Source organism: Sciurus carolinensis, chromosome 10 (assembly GCF_902686445.1).
Source record: "Sciurus carolinensis chromosome 10, mSciCar1.2, whole genome shotgun sequence".
Classification (NCBI taxonomy): domain Eukaryota; kingdom Metazoa; phylum Chordata; class Mammalia; order Rodentia; family Sciuridae; genus Sciurus; species Sciurus carolinensis.
Genome location: NC_062222.1, coordinates 52519487 through 52526763, shown reverse-complemented (window position 1 = coordinate 52526763; position 7277 = coordinate 52519487). Strand labels below are relative to the sequence as shown.

The 7277-nt window shown below is 34.5% G+C and overlaps 1 pseudogene; it reads left to right on the top strand.

Moving 5' to 3' along the window:
• The first annotated feature begins 5806 nt into the window (after positions 1–5806).
• The window catches only part of LOC124994187 (holocytochrome c-type synthase-like), a 173318-nt pseudogene continuing 171847 nt past the window's right edge, over positions 5807–7277 (top strand).

Genomic DNA, 7277 nt, shown 5'->3' with positions numbered 1-7277 from the left:
GAAACATTAAAAAAGGGAATTCAAAACAGGATTCTTAGTAGAAAACTAGAAATTCTTCTCAAGTAATGTGACATTGGGAGGAAAGGTAGTATTTATTAGGAGTGGGTTAGAGGGGAAGGTATTTCAGAGAGAGGAAACAACACATAGGAAGTCATGGACTTAGGAAACGGTATGGTTTCTTTTAGAAAGCTGCAAGTGTCAAAGTTTGAAGAACATACAGATGAGTTGGATCACTGTAGGTCTTGCGTGTTGAACTAAGGAAGACTTTAAAGAAGACTGGTCTAATGATAAAACTCAGTGACTGAGTGGAGAATCACAGGGAAAGAACAGGCCTTGCTTGGCAGGCTAGTACAATGCCTCATGGGAGAAGTCTTAAAATTGGATCAAAGACTGTAGTGCTAAATTTTCTTGAGTTATAAACTCCTTAGGGAATCTGGTGAATGTTGTGCGCTCTGGCCTCGAATACTACTGTATCTTAGTAATTAGATGAAAATAGATTATAAGGGTGGCTCTTAATAGAAAAATGAAATATTGGTGAAGAAAACCACATTTATGCCTCTGGAGATTGCAGGCTGCTAAGTTACATGTATAATGCAATATGTGGGAAGTGTGTATGAGTTCTAAGCAGTAGGAGAATGGCAGGATAAAAATAGACTAGAGAATGAAAATTACTTTTAGTGAAGTAAGTTTAAGGACTGAATTCAATAGAGGAAAAATCAGAGGATTTTAAATGACTAAACCTTAACCAAGAAAAAGAAAGAATAGACAGGTCAACCAGGTCAACTACAATTGCTTTAGAAAAGTAATTTAAAGAAAAAAAATTTAAATTGTCAAATAGATGTTGTTCACCCATTTTTAGAAACTGATAATTAAAAGGTGAAAGAAATACTCATAGAGCATAGAAAAAGGAACGTCGTCAAAATTATTTTTGTGCAGCAAGCTTAATATTCATGTAAAAGACTGATATTTTGAGAGAGATTACAAATCAGTCTCAATATAAACATTGCTATGAAAATCCTAAAAACATTTAGCAACATAATCCAGTGTAGTATAACTTCAACAAGTGAGATTTAATCCAAAAATGGGCAGGTGATTTCATTACTTAAAATTTAAACATATCCAGAGAAAGAAATCATACAATCATGACTACATATGCTTGATTAAACATACATTTTTATAAACAGTAAAATACTTTCTTTAATATATGAAATATGCACATCTCAACCTAAATGCCAATATTATGCTTATAATGAAAAATCACATTAAAGTCAGAAAAAGACTATTATGTTCATGATTACCATTGATATTTTATTTTTCTGCCAATGTTATGCTTATAATGAAAAATAACATTGAAGTCAGAAGAAGACAATGTGTTCATGATTACCACTGATATTTTATTTTTCTGCATTTTAACAATCATTTTGATTTTCAACACTACTAATATTTTAACAGCTCTTCACACTGTTGGTATATGAAGAGAATCACATCTAGGAGGATTCATATTCTATGAAGAAGGACATATATTTACTTATTTTGTGTACTCTGTGATATAACTTCCCCAGTAAATTCCTATATACCTGAAGACATAAATTCCCCAGCAATGTAGATTATAATTAATACAAGTATTCACACAGGGCTTTCTGTGGGTCAAAACTTCTATAAGTACTCTACATGTCTTAACTCATTTAATAGTCACAAGAATTTTCTTCACCTTGACATGGTTTACTACAAATAACTCCAACATCAACTTTTACCATATGTGTCATTCTTGATCTTGATTATTAGTTGTTATCCTAATAGTCAACATTGTACCTTGGACCCATTTAAATGTATTTCTTTTCTTTTACTCTCTTTCTCCCAATCTTTCTTCTTCCCTCTTTCAGTTATCAAATAGTGATAGCAATTGTACTATATATTTTTCAACACATTTCAAACTTTACTGTAAGTTTATACCTGGATTGGAGCAATTGTGGGGAACAATATCAATAAGTTTTCACTTTTCATAAGGTTGAATAGTACATGGGTTGGTTCTGAAGTGATCATAGTCAATAAGGTTCAGTGCCTTCTCTCAAAGTGGTGATGATAATGGGAACAGCAGAAGCCACAAATTGACTTAAATTATCAATACCTGGATGTTTGCCCAACCCAGGTCTCTTAAGAGAAAGAAATTGACAAAGAGCTCCTTTCTTAAAAGGAAGGAGCAATAATCATCCCAATAGGTAGAAATACAAGCAATGTGAAAAAGCAAGACAACAAACCACCCCACACAGCCCATAACACTTCAGCAGATGACTCCATCAAAACCACAATGGAGGAAATGTCAGAGAAGGAATTTAGAAAGTTCATAGTTAAAATGTTCATTGAGCTAAAAAGAAACAGTGACATTCAGGAGAAAATACAGGGAGTGAAATATCAGTTCAATAAAGAGATTGAGACCTGAGAAAGAACCAAACAAGTATTAGAAAGGAAAGACTTAATAAACTAAATTAAAAATTCAGTGGAAAACATCATCAGTAGAGCAGACCACTTTTAAGCTAGATTTTCAGACCACAAAGATAAAATATATAATCTTGAAAATAAAGTTTACCATAAAAACTATGATCAGACTGTGGTCAGAATATTCAAGAAATTGGGTTAACATCAAGAGACCAGAGTTAATAAACATTGGGGTAGAAGAAGATTCTGAAATATAAACTAAATGGATGCACAATCTTCAATGAATTAATATTAGAAATTTTTCTAAATCTTAGGAATGAAATGAAAATTCAAATGTAAAAGGCATATAGAACTCCAATAACAATAGATCTATTCTAAGACACATCATAATGAAAATGCCTAATATAAGGACAAAAATTTAAAAACTGCAAGGGAAAAATAGAAGTTTACATTTAAAGCTAAATCATTTATATTTCAACTGATTTCTCAGCCCAGATCCTAAAAGCCAGGAGGATATCTAAAAATATTATTAAACAAATGGACCTACACATAACTATAGAATATTTCATCCATCAATGATTGAATTCACCTTCTTCTCAATAGTTCATGGAATATTTTCTGTAGTTTCTCTTATTCTGGGCTAGCTCAGATGTGGGGTAAGGGCATGGAGTCAAGACCCAGACTCTGGGAGTTGGGTGGAAGCAGGCTTGTGGTGAGCAACCTGCAAACTTTTATTGTGGGAACAGCTATACATTTCATAGGTTTCTTGCCCAATCACAATGTGCCACGGGGGATCAGACCACCAGGTTCCTATGTGGGTTCCATTGGTAACACTGAGTCAATTTGGGGCAGTTGTTTACTTTCCTAGGTATCCAAAGCAGAATATTCCTCCCTGCAAGTTTTCCTTACACTTTAGACGTTCACGGCTACCAGCCAAGAACCAGGATTTCTCCCAACAATTTTCTAAAATAGATGATATTTTAGGTCACACAGTAAATCTTAGCAAATGCAAAAAAGTATTCCTTGTATCCCATCATGTCATAATGAAGTGAAATTAGATATCAATGACAAGAGAGAATACAGAAACTACCCTAACACCTAGAGACTAATAACATACTCTTGATTGATGAATGGAGAACAGAAGAGATCAGGGAAAAATTCTTGAAATTCTCACAATTACTGAGAAGAGTGATATTTTAAAAATCTCTGGGACAGTATGAAGGCAGTTTTAAGAAGAAGGTTTATAGCACTGAGTTCATACACTAAAAAATTAGAAAGATATCAAATAAACAAACTAATATTTATACCTTAAGGCTATAGAAGAAGAACAAACCAACACCACAGTTAGTAGAAAATAAGAAATGATTAAAACCAGAGGTGAAATCAATGAAATAGAGAAAAAAAAAAATTAAAAGAATGAATGAAACAATTATTTTTTGAAAGGATAAACATGATTGATTTAGCCAAATTAAGCAAAATAGAAGACTCAAATAAATAAAATTAGAAATGAAAAAGAAATGTCACCAGAGTCACAACTAAAATTTAGAGAATTATCAGAAACTTTTGAATATTTATATTCCAATAAGCTAGAAAATATAGAAGATATGTGAAATTCCTACAGACATATGACCTACCCAAATTGAACCATGAAGAAATAGAAAACCCAAACAGATCAATATCAAGTAATGAAATAACAATCAAAAACTTTCCAAAAGAGAAAAGCCCAGGACTGGATGGATTCTTAGCCAAGTTTTATTAGACCTTTAAAGAAGAAATTAACACCAATCCTCCTCAAATTATTCCATGAAACAGAAAAGGAGGGAACACTGCTGAACTCATTCTATGAAGTCAGTATCACCCTGATACCAAAATAAGACAAAGACACATCAAGGAAAGAAAATTTCAGGCCAATAACTTGGATGAACATAGATGCAAAATGCTTAATAAAATACTGTCAGTCCACATACAAACACATTAAAAATAGTGCACCATGATTAAGTGGGTTTCAATAACAGGATTCATAAATTGAGTTAATAAATTGAGTTAAGGACCAGAATCCAGTATTATCTCAATAGATGCAGAAAAAGCACTTGACATAGTCCAGTGCCCATTCATGTTTAAAATAGTAGAGAAAATTAGAAGGAACTTACCTCACCATTGTAAAGACTACATATGACAAACCCAAGACCAAATTCATACTGAATGGAGAAAAACTGAAAGCATTTCCTTCAAAAACAGGAACAAGGATGTCCACTCTCACCACTCTTATTCAATGTAGTCCTTGACACTCTATCCAGAGCAATCAGGCAAGAGAAGGAAATCGAAGGGAGAGATACAAATAGTGAAAAAAAATAGCTTGAATTATCTCTGTTTGCTGAAGACATGGGCCTATATTTAGAAGACCCAAAAAACTTCACCAGAAGACTTGTAGAGTTGGCAAACGAGTTTAATAAAGTATCAGGATACAAGATCAACATATGTAAATCAATCTCTTGCCTGAATCTGCTGAAAATGTAATTAGGAAAACTCTTATTCACAATAATCTCAAACAAAACAAAACAAATACTCCCCCAAAATATCAAGTTGGGAATAAATCTAATGAAGAATGTGAAAAACCTCTACAATGAAATCTATAGAACTGAAAAAAGAAATTAAAGAAGAACTTAGAAAATGGAAAGATCTCCCATGTTCTTGGAGAGGCAAAATTAATATTGTCAAAATTTCATACTACCAAAACATTATACAATTTTAATGCAATTCCCACCAAAATACTAAAGAATTCTTCCCAGAACTAGAAAAAAGCAATTCTAATATTTGGAAAAATAAGAGACCCAGCATAGCTGAAGCAATCTTTAAGCAAGAAAAGTGAAGCAGGAGACATCACAATAATGGACCTCAAATTATACTACAGAGCTACAATAACAAAGTCAGCATGGTACTGGCACCAAAACAGACATGAAGATCAGTGAACTAGAAGACACAGAGACGAACCCACATAAATACAGTTACCTGATACTAGACAAAGGTGCCAAAAGCATACTTTGGAGGACAGATATCCTTTTCAACAAATGGTGCCGGAAAAATGGAAAATCCATATTTAAAAGAGTGAAACTTGACCACTATCTTTCACTTTGCACAAAAGTCAACTTGAAGTGAATCAAAGACCTAAGAATCAGACCAGCAATTCTGCAACTGCTGGAAGAAAATGTAGGCCCAACACTCTAACATATTGCTCCAGGAACCAAAAACTTCCTTAACAAGACTCCTAAAGCACAAGAAATTAAACCAAAAATCAATAAGTGGGATGGCACCAGATTAAAATCTGCAAAGCAAGGGAAAATATCAAAAGTACTAAGGGGGAGCCTACGAAATGGGAGAAGATCTTTGCCACTTGCTCCTCAGGTAAGGTATTAATAGCCAGAATATATTAAAAACTCAAAAAAACCTAACATTCCCCCTCAAAACCCCCCACAACTCAATGAATAAATGTGCAAAATAACTAAGCATACTTTCTATCGCGTTCCCTCTGGCCGCAGAGAGAGACACGACAAACGTCTGAAGCTTTGGAAGTTTATTATGCACAGTCCCTCTCCTACACTTCTCTTACTCCCAGCTTCCGCGCACTCCCAGCTTCTCTTCTCTCAGCTTCTTCTCTCAGCTTCTGCGCACTCCCAGCTTCTTCCGCCCTCAGCTTCTTCCGCCCTCAGCTTCTTCCGCCCTCAGCTTCTTCCGCCCTCAGCTTCTTCCGCCCCGCTTCTTCCGCCCCCAGCTTCAGCTTCTGCCTCCCTTACTCTCCCACCCACCAGGCTTATATACACTTCAACCAATCAGGGGAGAGCACACGAGGTAAACCGCGGACAGCTGCAAGCATAGAATAGGTACACGAGGGGGGCATGCTCTAATCACATCGTTAACTAGCCAATCATTGGAATTCGCTGGTTGTTTACTGTATAGTTGGCCGCTTTTGGCTCAGCGTCAGGCGCCATCTTGACCGTGCCCAAGGCTGGGGGTCCTGGAAACCCCGACAACTTTCAACAAAAGATATAAGAATGGCCAGCAAACATATAAAATAATGTGTGTAAATTACCAACAATATCTGGATATTAAAAAAAACAACATATACAATGACTTGCTTCTTTTGATTTAGATTTTAATCTGCTAATTAATTGGATTTAAATGTCAAATCCTTCACAGCTCTATTGGATGATGATATAGGGTATAAAAGAAAATGGAGTTTTAGCCTAAGCCATGACTAATTCTTCTAGCTTTCACATGCTCACGCTTTCTCTCTTATTGAATTGTTTTCAACACCTCAACTTGTCAAGATCAATACAGTTGGATACCTATCCAAAACTTCACAGCCTCAGTGTTATCATTGACCTACGTACATAAGTGAATTAAACAGGAAGAAAGCCATAACAAGTGAAATTTGCTATTTTTAACTTTAAAAAATAAGAACAGTTTCTTCCCACTGAATAGTTTTCCTATAAATACCTACAAAAACTTAAATATTTTATACTTGTTTTTTTCTATTCTTAGCTCTGGAAAATATGATTTAACTTAGGTCTACAGTGATTTAATATATTTGATGTTGATACTTTGCTAGTACTTTAAAGTTGCACATAAATAACGAGAAGTCTAATCCTAGCTGAAAGGATATGAAATTTCATCAGGTTTTAGGACGAAGGAATTACAAAGCATAGGAGACTGCTGTGTGCTGGAGTCTGTCAGTGAATTTTAAGAGACAGAGGGGTTTATAGCAGACCTCAGTTTCTACTATAGGAAATTGTGTTTGCCATTTCTTTATTTTAAAAGTATTTTTTTTAATTTTAGAAAAGTTT